Source organism: Neolamprologus brichardi, chromosome 3, assembly GCF_056152115.1.
Source record: "Neolamprologus brichardi isolate AB-2024 chromosome 3, ASM5615211v1, whole genome shotgun sequence".
Taxonomy (NCBI): domain Eukaryota; kingdom Metazoa; phylum Chordata; class Actinopteri; order Cichliformes; family Cichlidae; genus Neolamprologus; species Neolamprologus brichardi.
Genome location: NC_142106.1, coordinates 27,942,695 through 27,959,955, shown reverse-complemented (window position 1 = coordinate 27,959,955; position 17,261 = coordinate 27,942,695). Strand labels below are relative to the sequence as shown.

Genomic DNA, 17,261 nt, shown 5'->3' with positions numbered 1-17,261 from the left:
GGAATATCTGTGAATGTTTTACCCTTTAAAACCTGAACCATGAAATAACTGCCAGAAAACCTTTTTGATTATGGAGTGTATGTTGAACATTCAGACAAAATATATAAAAAACACATCAAATTTTAATCTGCATCTGAGTTTTAATTTGTATCACATTTGCTACATTAGCCACATTTTTCCAATGTAGTCATTAAACATGTGCCATGAAATTTATATCATTTTTTGAGGTAAAAAAAAAAAAAAAAAAGTCACACTGATCATGTAGAAGTCTCAAAAACTCACAGAAACACACATATCATCATATTGTGGCTCAAATGGTGCATTCAGTCTGGCTACTCTTTGTCTTTTATTTCCTTCCAAGGTAAAATAACAATGAGTTGCATATATAGTCCATTTATTAGTACTGGGACAGTTACATATTTCTTGTTGTTCATGTTGGAATAGATTTATTTTTTATTTTTTTTAAATCACAGTAAGAATCACAGTTTCAGAATTAAGCAGCACAGGAGTCCATCGAGACAGACTTTATATAATTTATAATATTGCTCTGATGTAATATTTACAGTATAATGAGAAAAGTACAGGATTTTTAAAATATATTCAACCACCTTTACCCCTAAACAGCTGCTGGCAGTGGTTTACACAAAGCATAATAGAGTTTTCCTAAGAAGAGTACAGGTTTTCTTTGCTTGTCCACATTTAGTGTCCAGTCTCTTTGTCAATATCTGCAGCAGCAGATCATGAGGAGCAGAGGGAGGACCCAAATGCATGGAGATGGGAGTTAACAGAAGGTGAGTCATTTACTAAGGCTGTTTAGGATTATTCTTGGATAATTCTTGGAGGTTCTTGGATTATTCACCATCCAAGAACGAGAAAACCAAACTGAAACAAGGACCTAAACAGGAAACCTAAACTAGGAAACAAAACACTAGAAACCTGAAACTCTTGGACAAGATGACCTGATGTTAAACCTTACAAGTGAGGAGGGGAGGGTGCACTTTCTTTTAACCACGACTGCAGAATGACTCTGTCTGACAATACAAATAATATCAATCACTGTTTAAGTCACAGCCTGAGTCTTGTTCTGAATTATGTCAAAGAAAGTCAACATCTTGATCTCTTGCAAACCCTCTTTTTTCTGTCTATTTATTTTTACAATTTAAATTACTACTTTATATTTTTACAATTAAAATCTACTTTGTAATGGAATAAATATCAGTTACAGCCAATGCCTATCTGAAAGTTAAAGAAAATTAAGGAAGCAAATCATAGTCATTTCCCTCAGTGTTAGCTACCTAACCTAACAAAGCTTTAGTTATCGTGTTGCTGGTGCTGCATACAGTGAAAAACAAAGAAGCAACCAAAGAAAACTCCCTGACAAACTACAGGAGCTAGTTGGTTGGGGACAAGTTTGTTTCCTTTAAACTTTTCATCAGGAAAATAGACCTCAAACAGCTACATTTTTGGACTGAACCCTTTTAACAACGAATGGGAATGATTATACAACCTCTGGTCAAACAGGAAAAAACAATAAGAGATTTAAATGTTTTCTTCTTCTGTATCCCATAATTTGAGAACACACATTTATATTTTAACGTGCTAGTCATAAAATATAGAAAATTAGGGGTGAAAACAAAAGAAAAAGATGAATATTACGTAATCTGTAGAGGGTAGCAATCACCTGTCTCAAACTACTCAATGGCAAATCCTCAGTGTTTGAATTGCATATTTAGGGTAATAAAGTACCTCGCAAGCTCAAGGGTTCAGCATATGACGTGTTTTTTTTGTTTCCCTCTTATCATAAAACCCACACAGGTGCTTGCATCTAGTGCATAAAAAGCATTCATTTCCATTATTCCCCATTAAAAGCATAAACCTTAGCTTACCACACAGTTTGTTTGTTTGTTTTTACCGTGTTAATAGTACAGCAAACTCTGAAAATGTTCCAACTTTATGCTATTTTCTTATTTTGGTCAATTTTGATGGTGCTCTAACTTAAAGGGCTGATACAGCCAAAAGAGATTTGGATCCCTCTTACTTACTCATTCAAGATTTAGAGGAAAATTGAAGACTAACTGGGCTGTGTTGTGGACATTACAGCTTTCATCCAGGGCCAAAGAGAAAAAATAAATAAATTGCTTTCTTGGTTTTTCAGCTGAACCTCGATATTTTCCTCAAGGTCCTGAAACCATCTTGTTATAGGTCACTTGGAGAGTGCGTCTTTTTTCCCTTCGGGCATAATGCCACAGGAGAGTCCACCAAACACTCTTCGATAAACTAGATTTTGATGAAATCAGAAAATGGGTTGCTGTTTCTTGGGCTTTTGTGGAAAATCACAAAGCTGGTCTTGACTGCTCTATTCCTGAGTGTGTAAAGCTTAGTAAAAACTCCCTGTTACTTGTGCAGCTTTGCTAGCACATGTCTGGTCCCATATTTCTCTGCATCTCACGTAATGGAAATTCTGAACTGAAATACAATACACGTTAAATACACCAACCTGCTTTCCACAATCTAAGTGCACACCTTTGCCTCTAACTCCAGTAAATAAATACTTAGAAGTCTATGTTTTCAAATAAAGTTGTATTGTGAATTTTCACAAAACTGAAAAAACTTAAGTCATTCTCTAATTGGGAGTTTATCAAAGAATATGTTGGTTGAAATAGGAAAAACTGAATGACGTATACTTATTTATGTCTCTATCTTTATTTCCCATTCACTCTATCGGACCATCAGGGATAACCAACAGGTGGCCTGGGGGTTGTAGAAGGCCCAGATCTCAACTATATAATATTCCTATAGATCAGGTGTCAGTAGCTCACCAGGCTGAGTAGATGACCAGTATATCACCATTCTGCCCCAGTGGTTTGATGTTGCCTTTCTCCTTGCCGGTCTGCCTTACTGTCCTATATAACAATGAAGGTATAAATGCCTAGAAATAAATCTAACAATGCTGCAAATCAAACTTTAGCCAAGCCCTCACCCAAAAGGAAATTGATCTCAACGTCCACAGATACTTGATGAATGGACAGCAAAGGCCAATGAGATGAGAACTGTCAGACAATTTGCCTGCTATAGGCAATATCAAATATCGAAAACATCAAATCTTGGACAGTGTGTCTGTTGCTGAGATTAAGGGAGCTGAGTCCTGGTTTAATATTATCCATTTTACTGGCAACATTGAACTGTTTCTTATGGCTTATGTGGCTTAGAGGTGGTTTGCACAATGACTGAAGTTATGTCCTGGGTTAATGATCTTCTTGAAAGCACTGCATTAGTAACTTATTCAAATGCCTAATATAACAGCACCCTCTGGTGGCTGTGTAGTGCATTAAGTGTAGGGGTTGTAGTGAGACTCAGGAGCCTACTTCTATGTGAAGAAAGGAATGCAGTTAGTTAGTGTGACAGAAGAGGATGCTTTGGATAGAGTGAGATGGAGGCAGCTGATCTGTGTGGCAAACGGAGCAGCTGAAAGAATAAGAAGGCATTATTTACTTTTCCAGAAGCATCAAATCTTGCACATTCAAAACCCTAATGTTGTTGGGGGTGGTGTAGTTGTAAAATGTTTAAAAAAAAAAAAAACATTGCAGTTGTGAGGCCACTACTTTTTCCCAAAAGTTTAGTAACAAAAGAAGCTTTGAGAGAGGTCTGAGGTAGACAACAACGAGACATCCAGGCCAAGGTGTTTCAGCAAGCACTGTATCAATGCCTGTTTAAAAGTTACAAGAACGTCTACTAAAGTAGCCATATACGATCTGTTTTCCTATTCACAGTGTGAGGATAAACATCTTTTTGGTCACATAAAGTACATGAGAAACAAAAATACTTGCATTTGGTTTAGTGCATTGTCATCAAACTCACTGCAAGCATTTTAAATGTTTTAATAGAAGCAGCAGTGGCTGACTTTAACTTTCATGTAAACATTGAGGATTCAATGTCTGGAATTCAGGCATGAAATCAAAAGAAAAACACTGAAAACTTATTTCCGAGGGCTGCTAATGATTTGTCCCCAAGATTAGGGGTGGGTATCGTCATTGATTTCTATAACTCATTTGATTCTGGTTCACAAGGTCCAGATTGGATTCAGTTTTGATCACATTATTCAAACTAAAATCTATTAGAAATGTATTTTTTTAAAGCCACCCCTACCCAAGGTGATTACAACTGATAATCATCAAGAGTTATTTAGATCTATAAAGTAGATTGTAATACTTGTAAAACTTATGCCCTTTTTTAGTTCCTCTTAGTATTGTAACCTGTTAAGGTGCTTGCATTGACTCCTGAAAGAGCATCCACTTAATTCCTATGATGTTGAATCAGATTAATGATTCAGCTATTTTGCCACAGTGACAAGAGCTGTGTTTGGAGTAAAGTTGATGCTTTCCAACCTAAGAAAATTGTACCAACTGTTAAGCATGTTGGTGGTAGCATCATGCTCTGTGGTTGTTTTGCTGCCATTGCAATTGCTTATACATCAGATGGAATAATGAAAGAGGCCTACCTACAAATTCTTAAGCTTCACCTCAAATTCACAGATAGATGGTTAAAACTTGGAGACAGTTGGGTGTTACAACAGGAAAATCATCCCAAAAACATGGATTTAAATGCTATTTAATGTTATGTTATTTATTTTTAAAACAGTATTTAAAATCAAATAATGTCAGAGAGATTATGATGGTGATGACCATTTCTGATTTCATCTTTTTTACATTCATGTTAAGATGAATAAGACGGGAAGTACAGCCATCTACAAAATACTGATACAAATCAACCTTTGCTTAAGCCCTTGCCTCCTATTTAACAAATAATGTCAAATAAGTTTAAAGAAGAAAGAAAACAATGTCCACAGACATAGATAGTTAAAGCCTGAATAGCAAAGATACATGAGTTAAGAGTTGCGAGCCAATTACTAATTACATTTGCAAAAACAGCAAACCATTGACCTTCAAAATCCTGATGTTGCTGTTCCTGCTACACTTGTTACTGTTGTAGTTGTAGCTCCCACTGCTGTTGTTCTTCTTCTTCAGCAGCTGACAACTTCAGGATTAAGCAACACAGAAGTCCATTCATAATCAGGTGACAGTTTGTGAAAAACAAAACATTCATATAAATTGCATTGTACTCGTCTGTCACCTTCCTGTTGTCAGTGCTGTAAATTAAGCATTCAAGAATAAAACTGGGTAAGAAAACAACTAAGAAAGTGCACATTGCAAGAATCCCAATCAGGTCCTTCACTGTGGCAGCAGAAGGTAATTCAGGTGGCACTCTAAATTTTGCAGCGATACCCAGAACCAATCCAAAAGTAAAAATTGCCATCATGTATGCTGCCCACTGGATAAAGAAAGTATAAAATGGGATCAGAGCACACATGATTACGTAAATAATTGCAAAGGTACAGCGTATTTTAGTTTCCTGTTGTGGGTTGCAGAGGTAAACAAGCGAAAAATAGGCAGTTAGGAGATGGAAAATCACTCCGAACCATCGCGAAATAAAACATATCAGAACGGTGTAGACACAGGTATATTTCAAGTTGCAGGCAGAAGCAGCCATCTGACCTCCCAAGATTATTGCTGCGATTACGTTTAGAATATCCATGGAAATCACAGCGATAAGAGGTCCGTGGATGTTGTGAACACCTCTGGAGCTGAATTGGTGGCATGAGTAGGGCATCCACCAGCTTCTTTTAAGAAGAACAAGTCCATCACGTTGATACCAGAAGGCCCAGATATAGGTGGCAACTCCAAGGAGGGTGTAACCGAGAAGAATTCCTGCACCCAAGTCAGGATTTCCCACAACACCCACAGTATTGTTGGATGATGTGTCTTGTCCATAGGACCAATCACTGATAAGACTTGTGATGTTCTCCATAGCTTTGTAGTCTTAATTAGCTTAATAAGCTTTGTGGGCATGCAGAAGGAGAAAGAAAAAGAAAACATCTAGATCAACAGTTTCTCAAAGACATTAAATATTCACATGTAATACTGATCTGTTTTCCCAGTTACAGTGTGAGGATAAACAAGTTTTTACCTGTTCTCATAAAGTGCGCAAGAACGAATATTCAACAAACTTTACTTTAAGTAGCTGTTGCTACCAACAGTTTTGGGTGTTAAACCATATAATCACCATTATATAATCATTTTTATTATTTACAGTGTGGCACAAATAACATGCGGTAGAGTGCCAGTTCTGTTTATTTTTGGTTCATCAACCACCTGCTTCATACTCAACATTTGACCTGAAAGTCTAACTTAAGGGAGTGATTTTAATTCTGTTTCTTCAACGCCAGAGAGCAGCTACCTAATCTTTACTCTCACAGAGTTCAATTATCTTTTCTTAACAGTGCTGCAGACTGAAGCAAAAAGGTAGTTTTCATTAGCAATATATCACTTGAACAGTGTATCTTTGTATCAAACACTTACATATAACTTTCAGGATCAAAGGGAATAATAATGAGAAGGCACAACCTCGAACAGAGAAAAGAGCAACGTGTTTAAATCATTAAAAGCATTTTGTACTCATTGTGCCCATAAAAAAATAAAACTCATGAAAAAAGGTTCAAATCCATCTTACCTGATATACAGAGGTTACTGTCCACAAAGTAAAAGTAACAAGTGAGAAACATTGTCTCTTTCAGCTGCAACTTTAGAGATATAAAGCAGATCATAAAACTAAGAATTCAAGCACATGCCCTCTTTTATTTCATCTAACCATCAGACTAGTCATAATCTATGCAGGTGCTTGTATCTATTGCATAAAAACATTAGGTTAAGTCCTAATAAGTTAAATAGGATCAAATAGAATTTTTAACTGATATGGCTGATGTAATGTCAGTAATTTAAAAAGTCAGAAGATTGGGAAATCTTCAGATATAAGAGGAATATTATCATAAGAGAAAAAACAAGAGCAGCATTTTATGTAATCTTATACTGACCTTTGTCTGCAGGTTATGTATTAACCCACTAGTATGGTGGCAGTGTCCCAGACCGGCCCGCTTCACAATAAAAAGAGTAGTAGGTAGGTTGGTTGCTGAGTTTAAGGATTACAGTTTGAATCACCTGTACGAGAGTAAAGACGCAGAGAAATACAAGAACTTGACGGACTCAGTCGGAACGCACATCTGAACCTTTACTAGCAAAGCTGCAAAAGCAACAAGGAGTTTCTACAAAGGTTCACACATCCAGGGATCGAGCAGTCAAGTAATTTCCCACAAAATCTATTCTCTGATGCTAAGTTCAGTTTAGTCTCCGAAACTAAAATGACCTGAGAATGTGCCCCTCTCCAGGTCTTTGTATGTTGTATGTTGGAGTGAGTTTGAAATCACAGAGGAGCTGGACTTTATTACACTTACTGAACATTATTACACTTATTTAACCTCATTTTTATTTCTCACTGAACAAGCATGACCATTCATTCATTTTAGGAATGGTGATTGGATAGTGATTAAATGTTGCTGTTTTTATTATGTCTAATTCCTGTGATACATTATGTCAATTCAGTTCTTCTTGGTCACTTAAAATATCTTGACTGGTGACTTCATTCATGACAAGTATGTTTGCAAAGCCATTTACAGTAGTTTAAATGCTGTCAATCCCTTTGGCACAAAACTAGCCACTTCAGTTAGTGTGCAATTAAATCTGATGGGCAGATAAATTGTTATTACTATTGAATTTTTTTTTACATGCTGCAACCTAGTGTTGCTTTGGGTGATGACATGGAGATAATTCCTCAACAACAAGAAAATAATTGAAAAAATATCGCACACATAAAAATCCACAGGCCAGTTACTCCTTCTCATTCCTGTGATTATGGTGCAAATGTTGCTCTGTGGAGGTATGTAAAAACGACAGATGTCTCAGTGTCTCACTCCAACTTTATTAGCTGATTCAGCAGAACTTCACATACAGAAAGCGCCAAAATCTCCACCCCAGCACTTCCCTTCAACTTGGGTGTGAGTGGAGCCACCTGGTGGTCCGCCACAGCTCATTGTTTTCTGTGCAACGTTATTAGAGATGGAGAAAGATTAAGAAAAAAAAAAGATAGGAGAGGAAAGGAAGAAGAGAGGTTATTTTCAAGAAGTAGGAATTACTAAGCATGTGAAATTTAAACCTTTCATGTAATGTCTTCATTCATTTTAGAGCTTGTAAAACAATGCATTTCTCATGGGTTGAAGTAAAAGACCAGGCAGGTTAGTGCAGGCTAAGCTTGTTGACTCATTGCTTGTTGACACTTATTCATAGACACATTCAGGATTTGAATTTGTTTAACATTCTAGCTAGGGGTGCAACGATACACAAAATTCACGGTTCGATTCGGTTCAATACTTTGGTGTCACGGTTCGATATTTTTTCGATACAAAAAAAAATGTTCATGCCTTTTTAATTTGTCATTTATTAAATTTTCACGACACTTTCTGCACCACTTCTCTGTGCGTTCATCATTTGTTTGAAGCCAGCTCACCTTCTGCAACCACTTTTCCGAGAATACGCGCTTCTTTTGTGGTTTGGACTCCTTCTGACATTTCTTTGGAGGTGGAGGAACATCACAGTAATTGCTTAAAGGAGCTTCTTCGACATCTTTAAGAGTTCTAAACAAATGTCTGTCCTCCTCCTGAAAATCTTATGTACGCAAACACGTGTTGCAACTTCTTATCTTGTGCGCGTTTTTTATTTTGACAGCGAATGCGCACCTGCGGACCACTTATGTGCAGCCCTGGTTATTTAGCTCGTCATATTGCAGCCACAGAAATTCTTTTGCCCATGAAACCATAAAGCTGCACTTTCTTTTTGCCTTATACTCTGATTTGTCATAACTTTTCCGTTTTGTGGTAAGCTTTTCTTTGGCTGTCACTTCTTCACCCTGACCTGTCTTATTTGGCTCAGCAGAACTAAAATATATATCCTGCTGCTTTTACACACGCACTCACATAACGCTCAGCGATTCTCTGCGATCAACCTCTCACATGTTTAAGCTGCAGGAGATTTCACTTGTCATGTTTGCATAGTAAGCTAACGATTGATAAGGAATTGGTGCGCAAATTATCATCACTCACCAATCAGTGCTGTCGTTCTCTATACACAGTTCACGCGATTGCAAAGTGAAAGCAAAAAACAAGCGCAAATTCAAACGCAATTTCAATATGTCACATATTGACAGTGGCCGATGCCAATGACATAATTACCCAGCTACATTTCCGAAAGAATGCAAAAGCATTGACATAGACTTTTCCTTCCTATGATAGCCCGACGGGCAGGGCAGAGATAGATTTTGGTAGCCCGACTGGAAAAATCGCTAGCCCCAGGACGTCGGGCTAGCGATTTTGCGAGCCCTGTATCTGATTGAGGAATCCCTCATCTTTGGAAAAGAGAGTTTATTACAGAGAAATGGCTCTTTCCAAAATAAAAGCTATACTATACGCTTCTTCTGGGCTATATTCTCAGCAGCATATTAAACATATTAGGTCCCCATGAGGAGAATCATGTGCTAACAGCTGTCTAAATGACTCGGGTAAAGTTTGTATGCGTGCTTGTTGTTTTTGTCTGCTTCCACTTGTCTTTGCACTAGGATGATGTCGTGTAACTGTGCAGTATTCGTTGTGTTCCCACTAGTGCTGTTAGCGTAAATCTTGTTGAAATGACGTTAACGCCACAACACAGCAAATCTCCGTTAATGAGCTACCGCGGATCGCCCCGTGCGTGGGGCTGGACGGCCAACACGTTAAGGAGCTAACTGCGCTAACACACTAGTTCCCACCCATGTAATTGAGCATTGCTGGCACATCCAATATACTGTTTTACTTTAGTCCATGACGCGCTTACCTTCAGGGTCATACATCACATGAAAACCATGTCACGGTCTGCCGGGGCAGGCCGTGTGGTGATTATTTAGGACCCGGAAGCGGCAGCTCTGGTGCAGGTGAGTATTTATTTACCAAAGTAAACACAACAGAAATGGCACGGGTGAAGCTGTAACAGAACCTAAACTGTGCAAACTAACAAAACAAACCAGAACAAAGGTGCAGGGAGGTCCGGGGAAAATATACACACAGAGAGATGGATGGAGAAACGCAGGGAGACCGAGGGGAAACAACACAGACGAACCAGCCACGACTATGACAGAAGACACGACTTAAAAACACTCAGAGAACACAGGGAGATTACACACAGGTGGGGGACACAGCTGGGAGTGATAAACGTGACGAGACTAGGGAGGCAAACTGAAAACACTCACATGAGACGCAGACCTTCACAATAAAACAGGAAACACACATACGCAAAGACACAGACTAGGAAACGTGGACTTAACACAGGAATAGATGGGCAGAACAGAATACACTAAACAGGAGGAACAGAACCAAAATCACTAACAGAAAACACAAAACGCTGGGTCAACAGGACCCAGGATCATGACAGTACCCCCCCCCCCCCTCAAAGGCTGGCACCAGACAGCCCAACAAGAAACAAAACCACCAAAAAAAAAACAGAAAACAACCCAACCAGGGCGGGCGGCGGGGGCCCAGGACGGAGGGCTCGGAGCAAAACAGAACAGGCGCACAAGAGGGACAAAAAAAAAAAAAACCAAACAAAACACGAGCCAGCACCAAAAAGCAACAACAAAAGAACACACCGGAACCCAAGAAAACAGTGTCCAAAACAAAAGAGTTCAGGGGGCCGACCATGCAGACGGCAACGACAGCGACCCAGGTGACGGGGGTCCGGAGGCCGACCGTGAGGAAGGCCACGGCGGCGACGTGAAAGCAGTTCAGGAGGCCGACCGTGCAGACGGCAACGGCGGCGACCCAGGTGACGGGGGTCCAGAGGCCGACCGTGCGGAAGGCAACGGCGGCGACTCAGACGAAGGGGGTCCGGGGGCCGCTTAAGACGGCGAAGGGGCCCGGCCAGTGGCCAGGAAAGTGGCCGGTTAGCTGCAGCCCCAGATGAGGCTGCGGCTGGGGGCGAAGAGGCTGAAGAGGCTGCGGCTGGGGGCGAAGAGGCTGAAGAGGCTGCGGCTGGGGGCGAAGAGGCTGAAGAGGCTGCGGCTGGGGGCGAAGACTCGGAGGCTGGACCAGACGAGGGCGAAGACTCGGAGGCTGGACCAGACGAGGGCGAAGACTCGGAGGCTGGACCAGACGAGGGCGAAGAGGCCGCAGGCGGCGTGGATGATGAGGCCGCAGGCGGCGTGGATGATGAGGCCGCAGGCGGCGTGGATGATGAGGCCGCAGCTGGCGTGGATGATGAGGCCGCAGCTGGCGTGGATGCCGAGGCTGCAGGCAGCGGCGTGTGAGCCGGAGGCGGCGTGGGAGCCGGAGGCGGAAGCGCTGCAGGCGGCGACGTGAGAGCTGGAGGCGGCGTGGAAGCCGGAGGCGGCGTGGAAGCCGGAGGCGGAAGCGCTGCAGTCGGCGGCGTGGGAGCCGGAGACGCAGCAGGCTGGACGGGTCCCTCGGACCCTCCAGCGTAGACAGGAGACAAAGGCCGGACGGGTCCCTCGGACCCTCCAGCGGAGACAGGAGACAAAGGCCGGAGCGGTCCCTCGGACCCTCCAGCTGAAGCCATCACTAAGCCAGCAGTCATGGAGGCTACTAGCTGACACAAAGGCGACCGGCAATGCACTGGGCACTGGCTCTGCCCAGGCAACGCTGACACGGCACAGCTCTCAGGTGGCTGCTCAAACCTCAGGGGTCCAGAATCAGCTGGGAACTGAGACCTAGCCTCTGGGGAAGCCCTGGAGCGGCTAACTGTGCCAATGGCAGCTAAACCACGAAAAGCACCCTGAGTGGCAATAAGACTTTCTCCCTGCATGGAGTGAACGAGTGAAATTGGTAATACCGGAGCCTGAACTACAGGTGACACCGGAGGCAGCGGTGACAGTGGAGCTACGGGTGACGCCGGAGGCGCCGGAGCGCGAGCTACGGGTGACGCCGGAGGCGCTGGAGCGCGAGCTACGGGTGACGCCGGAGGCGCTGGAGCGTGAACTACTGGAGGCGCTGGAGGCGCTGGAGCGTGAACTACTGGAGGCGCTGGAGCGTGAACTACTGGAGGCGCTGGAGCGTGAACTACTGGAGGCGCTGGAGCGTGAACTACTGGAGGCGCTGGAGCGTGGACTACTGGAGGCGCTGGAGCGTGAACTACTGGAGGCGCTGGAGCGTGAACTACTGGAGGCGCTGGAGCGTGAACTACTGGAGGCACCGGAGACCGAACTGACAGTGGCTGCCGGGCGGCTGGCTGAGCTGACAGTGGCTGCCGGGCGGCTGGCTGAGCTGACAGTGGCTGCCGGGCGGCTGGCTGAGCTGACAGTGGCTGCTGGGCAGGCGGCAAGCTGTTCATACCATCATCTGCCGCGCAGAACACAGCCCCTGAATGAACAGTCACACAGTCAAAAAACGGAAAAGAGTCCCCACTCACCACAGCCGGCGAATTAGAAGTCCGAACGTCCGGCTGTGGGGTGGCGCGCCGGCGGCGCGATCGGCGTTTCCTCCCCGCCGACGGCTCCGACGGGCCGGGCAGCGAGGCAGGAGTGGCTGAGAGAAGGTGGGGAGTGTGCTGGAGAAACGCCTGCATGGTCGGAGGAAGTGATTTCAAAAGCCATGGGAGGCCGGAAAAGAGCCGTTGTAGCCGCTTTTCAACGGTGCGGCGAAGCTCGTATGGAGGGTTCTCCAGCCACAGCCCGAGGAGAATTTCCACGTTGTAGCTGATGTCATCCTGGAGCTCCTCGGACGGATCGAGTGCCGCAGGGTCCATGTTGGCTGGTTCGTACTGTCACGGTCTGCCGGGGCAGGCCGTGTGGTGATTATTTAGGACCCGGAAGCAGCAGCTCTGGTGCAGGTGAGTATTTATTTACCAAAGTAAACACAACAGAAATGGCACGGGTGAAGCTGTAACAGAACCTAAACTGTGCAAACTAACAAAACAAACCAGAACAAAGGTGCAGGGAGGTCCGGGGAAAATATACACACAGAGAGATGGATGGAGAAACGCAGGGAGACCGAGGGGAAACAACACAGACGAACCAGCCACGACTAAGACAGAAGACACGACTTAAAAACACTCAGAGAACACAGGGAGATTACACACAGGTGGGGGACACAGCTGGGAGTGATAAACGTGACGAGACTAGGGAGGCAAACTGAAAACACTCACATGAGACGCAGACCTTCACAATAAAACAGGAAACACACATACGCAAAGACACAGACTAGGAAACGTGGACTTAACACAGGAATAGATGGCAGAACAGAATACACTAAACAGGAGGAACAGAACCAAAATCACTAACAGAAAACACAAAACGCTGGGTCAACAGGACCCAGGATCATGACAAACCAAATTAGTTCCAAACGCCAGATCTGAAAGAGGGTGGGGGAGGTTCAATTTGCCATGTTGCAACGAGCTTAGCTTCTGTCTTGCTAGCTTGCCCTGCGCTCAGTGAATCTGCGTTCGACTACTCCGCCTAGGCTGCACTGTCGAGCGCAGATCCACTGAGCGCTCAACACAGACAGCACCGTCAGTAGGAAAGTTGATAAAATAAATTAAAAATTTTGTATTGTTCGATACATATGCGTACCGAACCGAAAGCACTGTATCGAACGGTTCAATATTGATACGAGTATCGTTGCACCCCTAATTCTAGCGTATACCCCTAATTCAACATTGTCATCTTTATATAAAGTTTTAATCTGAAACAAAGTTCATACCTGATCCCTCACACTAATTTTTTTTATTTCCACAATGCAAAATTTCACTTCCATATTATGAGTTACAGCACCCTCAAGTACACAGAATTTGTGGAATTTGGATTGAAATTTTTTCCAGTCACTTTCCTAAAAGCTATATTAGAAAATAATTTTAACACAGAAGGAATCAGGTCGAAGCCTGGCATGTAAAATCGAGACGTTTTTTCCTGTATTGACCAACCACCTAACCCAGATGTTGATATCACAATTGAAATTATCAGTGTATTATCAGGTTTATAAACATCCAGTAAACATCCAGTGGTCACAACCAATGGTTATTTTTGTTATTCTACATCCAGACATTACGTAAAATATAAATGGTGCAGTTTTCCTATTGAAACTATGGTGAATCCCACTTACACTGATCAACTGCAACGACTACAACTTCAACAACATGCTGACTTTTCAACATGCCGTTGAAAAGTAGACACAAAGCTGACTGAAAGCATTTCACAGGGAGGCTCATTTACCTTCCAAGGAAATAAGTATGGGGAATGCTCACATTCAGGTTAAGGCTGAAGTCCACAAACCAGTGATCTAGGTCATTGTATCTGTAGATATCTTCCATAGTAGAGTTTGTCACCAAAGACTGCGTGTGCTTTTGTCTCTTTTACAACCTCATATATCTTTTATAGTTTGGTCTGTTGCCTGTGATAGTGAGCTTTGTATCAATAATGCTACAGTGTGCGCGTCACATGGTGGTTCAAGATGAAGGATGAGTCTAAATGGATTCTTGTATATGTCAAGTAGTGATGAAGTACAGAAGAAATATGTATCTTATTTACTTTGAAAGAAACGTTAGCAGGAAAGAAGTCTTGGCAATGCGAAAACATTGTAACTGGAAATTTTACTATGTTTGGTGCTGTTTTTAATTGACAAAAACCTGTAATTGTTACAGTCAAGGAAGCTGACTGTGTGGAGGGAGGAGGAGGACCCAAGTGCAGACATCCGTCAACAAAACTTAAACATACCAGAAAATGAGCCGTTTATTAAAGGCTGGTTTTGACACTACAAAACAAAGGGCAAAGGAGATACTACACATTAACCTAAACTGGATGAACTAAGGCTAAACATAAGAAAAAAACCCAAGAAAAAAACCCAAACACACTAATGTGAACATGGGCACCTGATATGAAAAACCTGAAATAGGAGAAGGCTTGTACATTAAAATCCTAGAAACCATGGCATGAGCACAGCAGTATAGCAGGACGACCAGACAAGGAATTAAAGGCACTCAGAGATTAAATACACACAGGAGGTGATCAGGGGAAGTACAAACATATGTGGAAACAGCTGATTCGAATGAACATAATGACACCAGGATTGGAAGAACATTTACCATGAGCAACATCCCTATGCCTTTTAATGAAATGGAATTCACCTTTACCTTCCATTACATAATGAATTAACAAAAATCACTGATTTATCTTAATTTGGGAAGCCTGCATGGAAAATTCTGATTGTCCAAATTTAGATCTTCAATACAATATCTTGCAGTTGCCATTCAACATGCTCCTAGTAATACGATTACTATCTTGTCTTTGGATGGATCTATCAAGACACTCTGGGGTCAGCCATTTATACAGTGGAAAACTAATTTAAGAAAACACAAATGATTAAAACTCTTAAAACTAATAAATTAAATTTCTTTAAAATGTGACAATGATGTCACCAAACAGATTTTTTCATCCATTATTTTTAAAAATTGATTATATAAGAATAGCACATGCTGAAGCATGAGAGAATACAATGGGATGCATAAATAACTGAGCTGCTGAAGTAGGTATGTAATGCTCAATTAACTTAAAACAATTCAAATTAGCCTTAACCATCTTTGAAATCTTCATCACATGCTTATCAAATTTACACTGACACAGGCAGCATTTAAGCATTTAGAGCATACGAATGATTCTTTAACTGGTATTTGTGTGAAATACCCACAAAGCTCTTAAAGCCTACAGCACTGTCACCAAGCACTTGGTGAACGTGGGAATGAAACTCTCTTTTAACAGGAAGAAACTTCCAGCACAATCAAGCTAAGGGAGAAGCAGCTATCTACTGCAATTGGTAAGCGGGGATGGGAGAAAGACAGGAAAAAAAGGCACAGTGTGGAAGAGAGACAGAGATCAGACTAAGGCTCAACTTTATTGTCATTCAGTTGTTTGACATGGAATAAAGGAAACATGGTTTCTTAGGTCTCAGTACTGCAATATGCTTCCAAACAACAGATACAACAGTATAACTAACTAGAATAAATACTCAAATAAATATATAAAAATATAAACATATAGGGGGGTTGGGAAGCGTATCTGTAACCGGAAGGTCGCCGGTTCGATCCCCGGGCTCTCTGTCCTGGTCGTTGTGTCCTTGGGCAAGACACTTCACCTACCGCCTACTGGTGTTGGCCAGAGGGGCCGATGGCGCAATATGGCAGCCTCGCTTCTGTCAGTCTGCCCCAGGGCAGCTGTGGCTACAAATGTAGCTTGCCTCCACCAGTGTGTGAATGCGAGAGTGAATGAATAGTGGCATTGTAAAGCGCTTTGGATGCCTTAAAAAGTGCTATATAAATCCAATCCATTATATAAAAACTACGTATTAAAATATACAAAAATAAATGGACCTTAACCCTTTCATGCACAGTGGTCACAGGCTGTCAAACACACCCTACCTCCACCCTGAGTTGAGAATAACTGCAATGCCAACACTCATGGATATTACACATAACGCAACCAACATCCTACCTCGTTAAACTGTATCTATTACAGCACAACAGCAGGGCTGTAAAGTAGGTTATAAAACATGTGCATGGCCTCTTTTATTTGTCCTTTGACTTGTCATCAATCTACACACGTTTGCAGGTACTGCCTGAAAAACAAGACAAGAGCCCACTAAACAACAACAACAGCTGGTTGGTGGCTAACAGCTGCAGAAACAGCAGCACCAACAGAAATGTTCATTATCGCTGTCATCAGTCAGAGTTTGTGAGGTGATTTAAAATACAGTGTGTACAAATTTTTATTTAATTTTTTTACACAAATGAAAGTAAAGACACAACAGACAGCTGTGATTGTTATAGGGTACTTTCAACAACAGAAAACAAAGTGAAATTAATCTAAAGGTAGACCAGCTAAACAAACAGAGGAAGGTAAACAGGCATCGCAACAAGGAACTAGGAAAAACTATAGCTCTAAATATACGGAAATAACGAGGGAGGGAAACATGGGGAAACATACACAGCTGAAACTAATCATGCTAGACAAGACAATAGAAGCAAAACTAAGCACAGCACACACAAGATGAAAGACAGGATCAAATAAAACGGGAAGTAACTAAGTGGATTTACAAGCAGAGATTTAAAAAAAAATTAAAAGAAAACGAAATACTAAGACATTACAACTATGAAAAACCAGATAACTAAAAAATATGAAGACAATAAAAACTCAAACCATGAATAAAACTGGAACTAATGACGCAGATCTCAGAATGTTAAAAAAAACATGCGTTTCAAAGTCCAAACACAAAATGCTGGGTCAACGAC

General features: G+C 42.0%; 1 protein-coding gene and 1 pseudogene across 1 annotated transcript in view; one reads left to right on the top strand and one right to left on the bottom strand.

Annotated features, from left to right (window-relative positions):
• The window catches only part of LOC148104118 (macrophage mannose receptor 1-like), a 126,430-nt gene that overhangs the window by 95,047 nt on the left and 14,122 nt on the right, over nucleotides 1–17,261 (top strand). The window lies entirely within an intron of this gene.
• LOC148104119 (uncharacterized) lies at nucleotides 10,915–12,731 on the bottom strand (annotated as a pseudogene).